The sequence below is a fragment of the Canis lupus genome, chromosome 3 (genome assembly GCF_048164855.1).
Source record: "Canis lupus baileyi chromosome 3, mCanLup2.hap1, whole genome shotgun sequence".
NCBI lineage: Eukaryota > Metazoa > Chordata > Mammalia > Carnivora > Canidae > Canis > Canis lupus.
This window is the reverse complement of record NC_132840.1, coordinates 10,193,598-10,209,311: the sequence shown is the minus strand read 5'-3', so window position 1 is coordinate 10,209,311 and position 15,714 is coordinate 10,193,598. Positions and strand designations below refer to the sequence as shown.

At 41.9% G+C, this 15,714-nt stretch overlaps 1 protein-coding gene across 30 annotated transcripts in view; it reads right to left on the bottom strand.

Annotated features, from left to right (window-relative positions):
• ZFHX3 (zinc finger homeobox 3) overlaps window positions 1–15,714 on the bottom strand; it is a 524,735-nt gene that overhangs the window by 303,004 nt on the left and 206,017 nt on the right. For 22 of the 30 annotated variants that reach the window (XR_012026543.1, XM_072817035.1, XM_072817111.1 and 19 more), the window contains 3 exons: window positions 13,555–13,833; window positions 11,712–11,844; window positions 9,729–9,808 (listed from right to left, as the gene is read on the bottom strand). The gene's annotated coding sequence lies outside the window, so the exon portion shown is untranslated. Of the gene's footprint in view, window positions 1–9,728; window positions 9,809–11,396; window positions 11,689–11,711; window positions 11,845–13,554; window positions 13,834–15,714 lie in introns of those variants that run through there. The other 8 variants (XM_072817002.1, XM_072817013.1, XM_072816983.1 and 5 more) reach the window with 3 other exon arrangements.

Sequence of the window (15,714 nt, the reverse complement as noted above, 5' to 3'; positions counted from 1 at the left end):
TCAGAGATATTCTTAGTTAAAAATGTAACTGGCAGGAGGCAATGTTAAATGTTTGTTATCCCCCCACCTCCCACAGCTGAAGTTCATGCCTAAACTGAGCGCTGATTCTGGAGTTACACCCACGGAGGCCAAATCTAGGGTCTAGATGGCTCTATTTAATCTCTTAGTTTCTTCCTCTGTCAGGTGGGGTAATAATAGTGCTTGCTTCATGGGGTTGTCTTGAGGAATCAGTGAGAGAATAGTACATGAAAAGTGCTGAGCATAATTTGATATATAGCATTACATAGTAGGTCTTGAAAACTGCTTGCTATCATATACAATTAATGACTAAACAGAAATGATTTCTGAAATGACTACCCCTTTTAAGTGCCTAATAAATGCCAGACATGGTCTGGAGTGTTTTATGTACGTGACTTGTACAATCTTCCATATAGCCCCAAGAAGTAGGTACTAGTAATAATCCATTCTGCAGAAGGGGAAACCTAAAAGCATAATGCAATTTGCCCAAGGTCATGCAGCTAGGTCTCAAGGGTGAACTGAGCTTGGAGGGCACATCTGTCTTTCCACTGGGCCAGCTAAAGACCAGGGTAGTTTCAAGAGGCGGGTAGTGGAGCACACAGAAGGACCCCTGGGCCCAGGGGACCCTATGAAAGTGTGGGCTGACACATTAAGAGGGCAGAAGGTGAGAGGGACACCTGGAGGAGAGGAAGAAGGCTGGTGAAGGGCAAGAGGCAAGGCATCCAAGGAGCTTTGTCTATAATGTGATTTTGCCTTGGGGCCAGCACAAGATCTGATTTCCTCTGTGGTCTCCTATGTTGCCTGGAAGTTGCTGGAAGACACAGGATCCGAGTCCTAAAACCAGGTGTTCCAGTTTTACCACCAGTTCCATGACCTCACAACTCACATCACTTCCCTAGCAAATTTCCTCTTCTGTAAAATGGGGATCATAAATCCTGGCTCACCTAACTACCTTCTGGGGGTGTTGTGAGGCTCAAATGGTCTGGGCACTTTTCAGTATTTGTCTAACTGAAAAGAACTGCATGGAGATGCTAGATATTGTTATTGACTTGATGTGTATCTGTGAATTAAAAAGGAGGATGCATTTGTTGTTAAACTTAGATTTAGAGAGGACCCCAAAAATGTGCCTCCATGGGGTAGGGCTTATGGTGCCAGGGATGCTGACACTGTCTGCATTTTATTCAAGAACAGGTAGGGGAAAAAAAACAGGTAGGGAGACTGGGAGCCTTGTGGATGAACAGTATCATTGCTATCTAGGCTTAGTGATAACAGGTTTAAGGAACACATCATCATCAGCCCTCTCTTCTCTGTACTCCTACTCCCAGCAATCTGGGGCAAGGTAGGGACCGGTGATGTACCCTCTGATGTGTCAAAATCTGTCCTGCTGTATGGTCTTGCTCAGCTGCAGGTCCACATATTATTTGGAGATGCAAAGCAATAGATGACATCCTGGCCATTTCTTAGGAATCTAGTATCCTGTGTAGGTAATATTTCAGGCCAACTTTTAGTGAAGTGGATCAATGCTTGAAGCACATAATGTAACATGATTCTTCAAGAGTTTGATTAATTGTGTCACAGTCACAGCCTCAGTTCAGGTTCAACCTTTTAAAAGTTTTATTATTGTATAAAGTGATCAATCAGAAGGGGAGAAAAGACGAATGCTCCACTTTGGCCATATCTCTCCCTTGTCTTTGTCAGTAAGTGTTCCTCTCCTGGTCAGTTCATCTGGACTGTGCTGGAGAGATAGGGTTAATCCAGACCCATGGTAGAGTAAAATATGTACCACGAAGGAGGCAATCAGGTACTCTGAGTGGAAGGTAGACTGCTCCAATGCATCAATCTTGGTTTGACATAGAAAGACTATGGGGGAGTTTTAAGGTGTTGAGTCCTGCATCCCAGCCACATAGAGTCTGATATCGTTGACCTAGGGTGTGGTCTTGGCATCCCCTGGGATTTGAAGATGTAGCTAAGGATGAGAATTACTGGTCTAGTCAGCTAGCTCTTGGTAAAACCATCATGTGTGACAAATTTATTCTAGGGGTCCTTGTTCCCCAACTTCTGTTTTCTGCCTCACTGTCTCCAGGACTCTTCTTACATCTTATCCTGCTAGAATCTGCTTCCAAAGTAGTCCCCACAAAGTATTAGTTGATAAAGACCTAAGGGTTTAGCCCTTCCAGAAATGCATTTTAATAGAGGATTTTGAAGTTGAAAAGGCCTGGAAGAGTCTTTCTATAACAGGAAATCTTGACCTTTATTGAGAAGGTGGCTGAGATGCATTTGACCTGATGGCTTCCCAGTCATCATCACTGAGTAATGGTCAATACTTATTATGTGCCAAACACTGTTCTAAATATTCTCTCCTTCTCAACATATATCCTCACTCATTGAATCCTCTCGACAGCCTTATGAAGTAGGTGTGTCTACATGAGGAAAATGAGACAAGAAGCATTGAGTAACATATCCAAGGCCTCACTGCCAAGAAATGGTGGAGCCAGGATTTAAACCCAGGAAGTCTGACTCAAGATACCATGCCCTTAACCACTCTCTACTTAAATTACCTCAATGCTCCCCTCGGAGGTCAGAATGGAGCCAAGGGTCAGCTTTGTTTCTCCAACATGAGATGTTGGGGAGCTTCCCCATTATTTTTCTCTTCCAAAGCCCCCAAGGTGGTACCTCTGCGGGAGATTGTTTAATTGTTCCTGATTATTGCCCTTCCCTGTGAGAGGGTAATAAGTCTCCTGCCTCATCAACGTCAGGCGTGCCCATGTGACTTGCTTTGGCCACCAATAAAACGTGAGAGGCAGTAATGTATGCTACTTCTGAGAAGAAGCTTTAAAAGCCTTCATGTGGTTTCTCTTCTCCCTTCTAGCACCATATCGTGGGAGGAGCTGCTCCTTCAGCCCAGAGCTCAGAACAAAGATGAACTAGAGGAGAGATGCAACCAACCTATACATGAAAAATATATCTTGGTTGTAAGCCACTGAGACTTGAAGATTATTTGTTACTGCAACATTATTTAATAAAAACTGACTAATATAACCTCCAAATACCAATATTTCTAAGGTGAAATGCCAGGAGTGCTGTAAGGATAATATCTTTAAATAATTAATAAACTATATTGTAATTTATCTCAGAAATTTTGCAAATAGGCTCAGAACAGCTTTCCACCTTTTGCAAATCTTTTCTATGCATCAATCCATCCCCATCTCAGAAGGCTAAGAGATCATAAGCATTTGCTTAGCTCAGTATACCCAGAGTTCATTCGCCAGCCCAATACTTACAAAGAGAATCAGAAAGACAGGATAAAGCAGATTAAAAGTTATTTTAGACTTGAGGGCACTGGCTAGAAGGGAGAGAAAAAATATATATTTTCCTTTATAGAGGAGAATTAGTACTAAGGCTTGATAAGACTCTCCCTTATCTGTGGCAGAGGATGAAAGAAGAACTCTTTAATATAAATTATCCATTCCATGCTTCAAAACCTGTTGCTATTTTTAGTTCCCAACTGCTTACTTCTATCTCATACAATTTACAAATATTGTGTGGGTATCTGAATAAAACTGATGGCCAACATTCGAAATTTGAGGTATTTCAAGTGAAAAGAATCTACACTTCCAGCCTCTCTTGAAAAACTGAAAGCTCTGGTTATGCTAGGCCTGAAAGCCTTCAGCTGGATTTGAGCAACAGATGCCCTGTAGGCTGGGCACATTTTCCACAGTCCCCACCACTCCCTATTGCCCACTTCACCTATTTATATTTTTTGCTTAATCATTGCAGCCATTCAAGTTTGTCATCGCGGGGATCAACTTCTTTCCTTTTTTTCTTTTTTTCTCTTCTGTTCTGTTCTACTCTCTCCTCTCTTTTCATTCTTATTTCTTCCACAGAGATCTCCAGGAGTCTTTTCTGTACCACTCTGAGAACACCACTCTCTGCCTTAGCCTCAGAACTCTGAGTGACCTGAATTTGACAGTACAGCTCTCTGGGCCCTAAAGAGAGTCACTCTGAACTATCTAACACTATTCTGGGAGTGGAGAGAATAGATGCTTCCCTCTGGAAATCTTAACTATGCTTGTTCAACAGATTCTATAATACTTACAGATTTGCATACTTATGTAGCTAGAAGGTCTTGGAGCAGCATAAACCTCCTTCCCACTAGATAACTCTGTTGCTTAACAAACCATAACAGCTCTGATTACATGGAGAATACTAGCAGTAAATGGTTTGAAAATGATTTTACTGTTTTCTGTTATGGAAACTCACATGTAGAAACATTATGGAACTGTTTTGAAATTTCTTTAGACTTCCAAATGTTAAATCAGTAGACTTTGATATTTCAGTAATTTTACATCTAAAATAGAGTTAATGAGACCTGAATCTACGTTATGGACACCTGCACTGGAGAAGGCCATCCAAAGCCACCTGGATGAAGTAGTCAGTGGGTAGGCACTTCCATGCCTCTAGCATGTCTTCTGCTTTTTCTGCACCAAGTGTGTTGTTAGACTGACCTCTCTTTGACTAAAACTTCACACTGAGGCTCGAGGATTACAAATCTTGGACCAGGACTATACAGATTGCAATATAGAGTGTGGGCACGAAGACATACCCTGGAGTTCCCAAACTCAGTAAGAAAATCATTCTGAACGTTCTCATGCTAGCATTCAGCTAGCTGCAACCTTCTTCTGCTTGCCTTCTAAGGAGATTAGGGCTGGACATTTTATTTTGTTTCCGTTTTAGTTTATTTGAAGGTTTTATGATGTCTTAGTTGAGTTGCTTGTGAAACTTCCAAATAAACATGCCGCTTTTAAAAATGGCAAGTTGTTTTTATTTATTTCTTTTAGGTGCCTGGTGACCTCTGGGTATATTAGGCAGCTTTAAATTATAATTAAAAATAATAACCATGGTCCTAAAACAATAATAGATGTTGAATTATACAAACTCCAAATTAGGATGTCCAGAAAAACTGTTTGAAGGAAACCAGGGTAAGCACGGAATTTAAAAAGTTATCTTTGTGGTAATGTGACCAAAGGAAACTTCTCTCCAACAGCAGCCTTATTATTATTTCTTGCTTTGTTTTGCCTCCCTAAGAAGCTACTCAAATTTTTATTTTTTATGTTTTCTGGACTTGGGGAGTGTGTGTGTGTGGGAGGGGGGCTAGCTAGTTCCTTAGTTGAACTTGTTATGATTTTGTAGACAAGAAAAAATAATAAAACCTGCTTGTCATCTAAGCAAATCCCTGTATTTTAATGATTTCTTGAAAATTTCTCAACTCCATGGACACAAGCAGTAAAAGCCGACATTGTGCTTCACTGGATGCCAAATCCTCAGAGTGCTTTTGAGTCCCCCTAAGACGTACACATCTGCATTCCTCCATCTGTCATCTTAGCTCATCTTCTTCTCCCAACCGTTCTTAAATTAAACGACTACGTCTAATGGGAGATTTTCTCAGGAAAGCTTATGAGAATTTGTCCAAAGACAAATTAAAACATTGCAATGTAATCACGCAACCCAACTCACTGGTTGGCTGGCCTCAGTGCTGACTCTAACCCAAAGGAGTTAATCAACCGTTGGGCCCCATACAGAGAAAAGCCACCCAAAAGAAAACCCAGTAAAGAGAAAATGGAATCCACCGTGTCAGTGTCTGAGGAGGAAGAGTACTGCAGAGTGGGTTGTATGGTGTGCAATGGATCCAAAGGCCAGGGCAAGAAGAGTAGTTGAAAAAAAAAATCAAACACAACACAAAACAACTCAAGCTTCTAGAACCTCATGGTGTGACACTTAATCTTGGGGAGATGAAAATTCACCTCTGTCATGCTCATTTTCCCATGGATGAATAGATGAGGATCACTAGGATTGAAGGGACTCTCCAGTGTGGTTAGTCCTTGCCCTTCTATTCCCTCATTGCTCCAGGTAAATCCTTCTTAACAGTGGGTGAAGGGAGTAGTTTCCCTAACAGTTCCAACTTGTGGGAATTTATCCTAAGGAAATAATTGGACAGATTAACTAAGCATAAGGATATTCATTAGAGTAGTGTTCATAGCAACATTACTGGCCTTCCGTAGGACATTAGTTAAGTAACTGATGGTACACCCAACAGTGGACTACTATGTAGTCATTGAAAATGAATCTAACGTGAAGTTATAATTCAATGACATGGTCTATTGTTTTGGTTAGCATGTATGATATAATGCCAGTAACATAAAATAAGACACATATATGCATATGTGTGCAGAAGAGAGGTCTGAGAGGAGGTAGTCTAAGCTAATAGTGTTTGTTCTGGGTGGTGGAATTTTGGGTGGTTTTAATTTTCATTATACTTTGATAAACTGCTTGCATCTTAAAAAGAGACTATATACTATCTCCACAATCAGAAAAAAGCTTGAGGCTAGGTCCATATTTGAAAGAAAAAAGAGAGTAGCTTTGGTTAATGGTACGTATTTGTGCTGTTCCACTGGAGTCTCGAAACCCAGAAAAGTCCCAAGGAACTGAATCCTGAGAAGGATGTTTGTCTGGGTCATGACCAGCACAGGGGTTGGTGGCCCTGGTGACGCTCTAAGTCTTTATTCCTAGGCTGCCACAGCCTAATTTGATAATCACTTCCACTGGGACTTTATGTTCCCCACTAAACACTCAAAGTACTTCCCCAGATCAATGCCTTCAGTTTATCCTCCTATCATCTTTGTAAAGTAGAGGTGGGCAGGTAACATAAGTATCTTAATCTGGGGACCTGAAACATCAGTGATTGCGGGATGTGAAAGAAACCAGGGTATTGCTGAGATTAGCATGCTGGTCCTCAGTCTATCATTTTCATCCCCTGATCTAGAGAGCACTTCACTTTTACAAGTAAGAGGGTAAAGCTTTGAAAGAACCTTTAGAATAACTCAGCAACGGAACTGAAGCCTTCTGTATCTCTGTGCACTGGGACTTAAGAGTTGGATTATTAATCTGGCTACGATGATAATGCCAGTTAGGAGAAATGGTTCTGGATCTCAGATGGCCATCAGTGGGCATAATTCATCCTGATGTTGCTGAGGAATCTCCCTTCTGGAAGCTTGGAGACTCAGGTAACAGTCTCAGTTCTCCTATGAACTGCTGCAAACAAAAGCAAGGGTAACCTGCCTGGATTTCAACCTTTTTTTTTTTTTTTTTTTGGATTTCAACTTTTTCATACATAAAATGAATGGGGAGAGTGACACCAGCTTTATGCACCCTAAGGCATCATCTGAAGGAGTAAGTGATGAAAGAGGAATGAATGTCCTCCTCTCTTTGACTTCTCTCTGATATTCTCAAGAAGAGTCGTTGTCTCTACCCCATGCTACATTCTCGAAGTATACTACCACTTAGGCTCTGAGTCTCGATGTTTCCATCTCCCCAGCAAGGTGGTGAAGAACAAAGTTGATTCAGCGTCACCAAGGACAGTGCTCAGCACTCAGTAATTTTCAATAAATGTTCATCAACCAGGCGAGTCATTCAAAAGTTTGAAGTGCTCCTCTAATGGGAAACATTAGAATTCCCAGTGTGAAACCGGTGGAACCAACTTCGTAGTCTGTAACACACGACTTACTACCCATTTTTTAAAACCAGGCACTCACTCTCTGTCTGAGATTGTCTGTGTTTACAGAATAACAATGGTCGCTGCTGACACTTGAGTGACTACTTTATGCCAAACATCATGCTATGCCCTTTGATATGAATTTTCTCCTGTAATTCTATGAACCCCTCTTTGAGGTAGGGACCATTTTCAGTTTTCCAGATAATGATGCTGAAGCTCAATGGGTAGTGTACCCGGAACAGGCCTGGAACACATCTCGAAGCCCTTGTTCTTGACCACTTGTCCTTACTGTATGTCTGGGGCTGATAGGAACCAAAGAGCAGGTTGCTTTAGGAGCTGCTCACTTTCATTCTAACTTGGCATTTGTACAGAATTAGCTTCTTCCCAATGTTCTTTTGACCAGCCTGTGTTCAGCAGGTAGGATTGAGCGAGGCTATAATGAAGGCTCAGACAGGCCGCGTTTCCTCAGCCTGGTTCTGACAACATCTGCTCACTTTTGGAGCATCAGCTCAAACGTGGTCCTTCTCTTTGTTTCTCAAATGCTCCCATTTTCTTTTACTTCCCTCTCAGTTTCCTCTTAACCAGCTGAGTGACAGAAACTCAATGCTGACCACTTCATTAGCTGATGACCTTGTCCCTCTGGCCTTCTGCTCCACTTGCTCTCCTGGGCAGGTTGCCTTACGTCATAAGTTCTTGCTAAAGGTCAGGACCTTGGAGCCATCAGCACTGGGCATGTTGTTTTAATATATATCTGGAGAAATCAGGCCTGTCGGATCACATTAGGCCCTATTTGTGGAGTGCACGCCAATCCCCACGGTGGAGATGAACAGTTACCTTTGAAATACAATCATGGATAGTTACCGGTGAGTACAGAGGGGGATTATACTCCATCAATGAGGCCCTTCTAATCTGTCTAGCCCCTCATTGGCAGGGCTGCCCTTCTTCCTCTGCAGAGAAAATCCTCATAAACCCTAGTCTTGGAAAGGGGCAAGGCTGAGGGATACAGCATGTTTTTAAAACTAGATGGGTTGATGAACACATGAGGGTCGGCGTGGTATGTGATAAGTCAGTGCTGGTGGTGGTATGACACTCAAGTGTCAGAGCCCGTGGTAAACTGGCACATTGCTCCTGCTAGCTGCTGGTATGGTGATAAAATTATAAAGTTCTCAGCCACTCCATGTGGAGTGATTACCCTGTGGCAGGCCAAAGACGGAGCATTTTATACACATTAGCCCATTTGTCCCTCATAATATCCCTGTGAGGTGGCTACTACCATCAAACCCATTTTATGGATGGAAAAACTGAGGTTCAGAAAAGTCCAGTGATTTGCCCAAATCCACAATGCAAGCAAATGATGGACTAGGACTGACTCCAGAACTGCTTCCAACCTCCAGGCCACCAGGATTCTCCTGTGATCCTATGTGGTGTCTTCTTTGGGGTGGGATTTTAGAGGGTTTTCAAGAGTACCATACTGTAATTCCCCTTCTAGGGAAGGGCCACAAATACATCACTTGACCCAACAGATTTGTTTAAAAACAGAGTCTGGGACTAAGCCAACCCTTTCTTTTCTTTCTTCTTCGGGATTGGTTTTAAACTCATTCCTACATCCCGTGGGAGTCTGGCTGGACAGATCCCTTGACAGCAGACAGAAATAGCTCTCATAGCCTATTTTTAAGGAAAATGTGATGTTAGAAAATGAGGCAGGAATGGATACCAAGAGGAGAAAAGAACACAGCAAACTTCCAGAGTGCATACCCCAAAAATGCTGAGAGAAGGAGCGGGAATACTGATGGGCTAAAATTGGGAAAGACATCCTAGGGTGGGTGAAACTGCTTTTCACCTGGCCAGCATATTTCTCTCCTATTCCTTGTGTTTTGCCCATGGCAAGCTCCGCCAGGGAAGGTAAAGTGCTGTTGTCCCGCAGCAAACCCTCTTTTCTGTCTAGAGAAACAGAGCCTGACAAAATGCACACAGAAGTGCCCACTTGCCTCTTTCCTGGAACCGCAGGGCACAATGCAGAGGTGTCTAGTAACACTGCAATTTCCTTTGAACTGTTTGGTTTTGTTTGGTGCCCTTGTCTGGCAGGTTAGTCTTTTCGACTGAGTTGACTCACCTGGTATAACATTTTCTTTCATTGAGAAACAAGAAGGCTGGAACTCACCTCTCTGATTCCGGCGAAGCTGGACATCATCCAATTGCGCTCACCTAGACTTCTGGAGGCTGTAAATTATATCTTCTGAACTAAGGAAGAGAAGAAAGAACAAAAACACTGTTGGGAAGACAGCGAACCTTCGTAGGCCAAGTGGTTAATGAGCGAGATGATGCTCCCATTCCTCTTCACTTCTTTTTCTTGGGTAAGATTTATATCTATGGTGAGGGTTTATTAAAGTCGTCCCCACCTCGGCCAGCGTTGCAAGCAAACAACATAGCTACTGGGATTCATCCATGTTGATAAGGCTAGAGATTCTTTAACTGAAAAAGCGGTCTTTGAAAATGGAACTCAGGGCAGCCAACCTCGAGATAGCATCTGATATTAATTAGAAACTATACAACGCTTTGAGTTGAACTAAAGAAATATTGGTGGAGGGATCAGGACAAGAATGAGCAAAATCGAAAGTGAAATCCTGTGCTGATTAAAAGTGACTGTGGCCCTCACATTTCTCCCCAGCCTGTCCATCCCAGAAAAAGCATTCCGATGGTGTTAACTACCGAACGCTCGCCTTGCTTCCCATTCCCCTTTCCCTGGGTAGCTGCGGTGCATGGGCTGCCGAGATGTAGCCCTGAACCTATCCATCAAGTCTAGGGAAGAGAGAGTTAGAAAAGCAAACATTATCCAGGATCAATATCTTTACAAATCCAAAGGAAACCCCAGCTCCCGAAGGGTTAAGCCAGGGAAGGAAAAGCCATCAGGCTGTTTAGTGAGCTAATGTTTTTATTGATGGGGGAGGCCTGTAAGTCCCTAACAGGAAAAGTGGGGAAAGTGGCAGGTTGTTTGGCTGGGAGAAGGGAGCAGGGAAGGAACATTATATATTGCATTCTCTCATTCCCCCGCATTCAAAGCCCTGCAACCCACGTAATGCAGAAGACGTTCCGTAACCTTGAATAATATTCAACACAGGGTGTTTTCCTCTCTTATCCCCTCCCAAAGTGGGATCCACATCTTCCCCTAACAATTTTGCTATAATGCACATCTTGGGCTAATGCCTGCACTGAAGAGCACATCTTAATTTAACAACTGTGTTATAAAGCACATCTCAAGCTAACATTCCTAGGATAATCCATATTTCAACCTAACTACCCTGGCATAACACTTCAATCTAATTCCCCCACTGTAAAGTACATTGCAATCTAACACCCTCATATAATGTACATCTCAGTCCATTATTTTGTATTTTGTAAGCCATATTTTGATATGTCTTTTCCATTAAGGAGCAGAACTGTCTGGAGACAATGGCTACCCCTGCGCTGAAAGCTTCCATAGTTCTTACATCGCCCTTTGGTGACAGGCTGCTGATGGATATGCTTCTGAATGTTCACCTTTGCCATCTTGGGTTCAACTCTGGCTTGTTTCTGTACTTCAAGCCTCAAGCCTCCTGTTGGGAGTGGGGGTGACTAGGGAGCCCTGCTTGGTCCTGATGGGCCTTCTCGCATGCTAACCAGCAGGGCGGGCCACCTCAAATGATCAGAGTCTACCTCAGGAGAAGGCTGTCTGAGGTCAATGTCAGGGTCAGGGGTCAGGGTGTAGCTGCTGGCTAATAGAGTGTAAGCTAACACTGTTGTCAAATTGCTTGGCTAAACGACAATGCCTGCCTCCTGCTGATGACCTTACCCTGGGGGAGGGGGCTATTGGCTTTATTGGAAATCTGCCAGTCTCAGAGGTGACGGAAGTGGCTGATCACAGCTAAAGACTGTTTGATTGTTGATGGAGAGCCAGTTCTGTGGTTGGTCCTCAACTGAAAGGCCTGCAGAGCTGCTTATTGATGGCTAAGTTTTCCACGTGTGATGGATTTCTCCTCTGCTTTACACGTAGCTGGGTTACAGTTCAGTTGTGGAGGCAAGCTATGGTGGCTCACAGACCTGGATTTTTGGATCTGAGAGCTATGCATAACCAGAGGCTATGCTTTCATTGACTTCTGGCACCAACCTCCGATTGCCAGGTGAATGGGGCTGATGGTTCTTAAAAGGAAACCGATCCAGAATGAGTTGAAAATAGATGTAAAAGGTCCTTCATTCCAAGGCATTTTGGTGCACACGAAGGAAGACAATAAATGTGTGTTCTGGAAGAGATTCAGTACACCAACCATCAATACCTCAGCCTCAAAATTTCAACCTATCCCATGCAGGGGAAGAAATTAAATTTCTTTATCTACTGGTGGCATATAACCAAGCTAGTACTGCCAGTGGATGTTTGGAAGAAAATGAGTTTACTGAAGACTTAGAATTCCAAAATTTCTCAGCACAGTATGAATTCAAGAGAGGCAAGTACAAGAGGTAGAGAGTAAAGTATAGAGATGAAAAATGATCTTGACAAAAGACGTATGAATCATGGAGGATCACTACCTAATACACACCCCCAATGCAACCTGGTAAGATAGACAATACATGACTATAAGCATAATTGGGAGAATAGCTTATTGAAATTGCAAGGTTATCCACTTCCCGTGGTAAGCCTTGGGAAAACTCATATAGAAATCCCTAATTTAATAGAGATGTTCGTGAAGTATCTAGGGGGCAGCAAAGTGAGGTTATGATGTGAACTTGACTGCTTTTCCCTAGAGAAGAATCGCCAGTGGGTAACTTATAGATGACCTTCCAGTCTGTCACAAGGCAGCAATGTGGCTTTAAGCCATGTCAATATGGTGTAAGCCTCAGTGTCCTTCTTTGTTAAAGGGGGGGGGGTCATTCAGTTCACTTTTCATAATTACAATGAGGATCAATTCAGATGGAGAACCAGTAGTAGCAGGTTACCTGACACAAAATCCACATTCAATACACATTAGTTTCCTTTTCCTTAAACTATGGCATGGACTTTCTGATAGATGACAAGTACTAATAAATATAGGGGTCTTGGACAGTATACTTTTTTTTTTTTTTTTTTTTTTTTTTTTTGTGGGCAGGCACGATAACCCCTATTCAAAAAGTTTGGGCAAACTCCACTTGACCAGAGGTGGATGGCCTAGACCAGAGGCTACTTTTATAAATGAGGTGTCATTGGGACCCAGCAACATTCATTCATGTACATACTGTCCATGGCTGCTTTTGTACTATAACAGCAGAGTTGGGTTGCCATGATACAGTGTGGCCCACAAAGCCTAAAATATTTACTATCAGGCCCTTTAAAGAAAATGTTTGCCTGCCTAAGACTTATACCAATGGAATACTCTTTCTCTCTTTTGTATGAAAACAAAATGTTATGTGGAAATCCTATAACTAAAGTAGGTTCAAGCAGCAAAGGCTGAACTCATCCCTGTTTGGCACAAATACTTTATTGTTGGTAGGACTGACCTCTGAAGCAACTCCCCTGGTTCCAGGGGAGCAGTCTGAAGACTACGGACTGGGCGATCTCTGGTTATTTCTTTAGGGTCTTGGAAACTCAGTCATCTCTTAAGAGATTAGGAAGTGGCACAATGAATATACTTTCACTTGGCTGAAACTGAGCACTCTTCATTTATTTATTTTTTGGACGGCTCAACTGTGTGATGTTGGGATGTGATATTACTTAACTTTTCTGTGCCTCCATTTTCTAATTTTAAAAATGAGGATGATATTTGCTATACAACTTGTGATACGGATTAAATGAGATAATATATTTGAAGCACTTGAAATAGGACCTGGCTCACAGCTGGTGCTCAGCTAATGTTAATTACTCTTATAATTGTGGTTATTAATATTCTGGGTCTTCATTTGTGCTGGAGATCATCTCCACATGGTTCTAAATATCTCTAGAGACATTTTCTGCTTATTAATTAACTCAGGTGGTCACTCACTCCACATGTATTTTGTGTGCCCAAGGAATCAGTAAATGAACAGAAGTCTGTGTGGTGCCAGCTGCACATCTGATCTCCTCCTCCTCAGCTACTTTCGGCAGTTTGCGTTGGTGTTTATTGCTCCACATCTTCCTCGGAGTTTCAGACTGACATCACTGCTCAAAACAACTTCCTACTACTCCATCTCCGACGGCTCCACAATTAATTTCTCAACTAGCAGTTTGGTTTCAATGCCAACGAAGTAATTAGACCTTTAAGGTTCTTTACTGGGATTTTATCCTGTCAGTGAATGTGAAAGAAACAATAATTATTATTTAATATTTATTGAGTGTCTTCATTGTGATATGTAGAGTCACGAATGTAACCTGCCTTATTGTTGAAGATGACGGCACAGTACAGTCAAGCGTATATTAGGAAGCTAGTTGGACAGTTCTAGAAGTCCCAAATGGGAAGCCTGAGTTCTCCAATCCTGCCATTTGTCACGCTGCTCTACAGAATGGTACATTTTGGGAGTTGAGAAGATCCTAATTTGTTAGCCTTAACTACTTCTTCTAAAGTTTTATTCCAAAATGGTAAATTCCAAAAATGATATCCAGTGATTTCTTCTACCAAATGGAAGGAGCTCTGTGGGGAGCTAGTCGTTGCCAAGAGAACAATGGAATGGATGCAATCACAAGTGCCAGGGGATGAAGACTTGAGACATTTTGACTTGATCCTTCACCCCCAGAGACTCATTCAGGTTGCCAGGACCAAGGTGAGCAGAATGGCAGGTAGATGGTATCATTAACTTGGCCTCTAAGAATGCCTTTTAGCTGGGGGCTAATGTGGTTCAGTGACTACCAGGTCACTGATGAGTGGCCTTCAGCAAGTTTCTTCATCATCCTGAGCCTCAGTTTCCCTAACAGCAAATGAAAATAACAGCAGCTACCTCACAGGATTGTTTTGCAGATGAAATAAAAAAATACATAGTAAATAACAGCTGATGTAATTTTAATTAATATTATTATCATAACAGAAAAGAAATAGAGCGCATAGTTCCTGTCTTGGGCTGGCTTATAAAATAGCATGGTACAGACGTAAAAATACATGAAATAAACTGGAAAAACATTTGCGCATCTTTATCAAAACAGTGCAAAATCAAATATTAATTAGGGGTGCCTGGATGAGCAGATGACTCTTGATCTCAGGGTTGTGAGTTCAAGCCCTATGCTGGGTGTGTAGCCTACTTCAAAAAAATACTAGTTAAAAATATTAGTTAAAAGCTTGTGAATATACCCCAAACCATGAAATTGCACACTTTGGGTAAATTACTTGGGATGTAAATTTTACCTCAATAAAGCTGTTAAGAAATTTAAAAAAGAATGGGCAAACACATGGAGATATCCTTGGAATGCTGGAAGTGTAGGTATATGCCCTAAGACTGCTCAACTATATTTTAGGATCTAAAAGTGTACAGATAATAACGTTTATGGACTCTTCAATAGAATATATAAAATATGAAACCCATATTTTGGTTTAAAATGCACGGAAAGTTCAGATGCACTACATACACTTTTTTAAATGTATAATATATAGATAGGTGATCAGCTTATTAAGGTGCAATTTATAGGTAAGAACTTATAAAATTCACTCACTTTTTAAGTATATGTGAATTTTTAACACTAAAAAAAGAAATATTTTATAAAAAGAGAAGCATATACATCAATATGTATATCCTAAGGGAATTATGTCATTTTAATTGTCCACTTTTTTGTATATCTGCCTTTTCTAAAATTTGTACAATGAATTTATATGCCCTCATGTCAGACTTGCTTCTAACACCACGGGGCCATATTCTCTAGGACAGGAACACAACCAGTATCGGTGCACAAGCTAGGCTGAAGGGGAATGCTGAAAGCCTGGAGATCAGCTCAGAGTCTTCTGAAGTAGTAGTACAGGGCCCAGCAGCAACGGCAAGTAGCTCTCAATGTGTGTCCCAAACAAGAGGCAGTGCCTCCTGAGGCCTTGTGTTGAGAAGGATGCAGGGGCTGCCTTCTGGCTCAATGGAAGAGGATGTTGGGATTGATCAGTGATATCTGCCATGGGCATAGGAATGAGGCATGATGGCATCCATGCCACATTATTTCCCATCCCTGAAAGGGGGTGCTTCTTGGGGTTAGT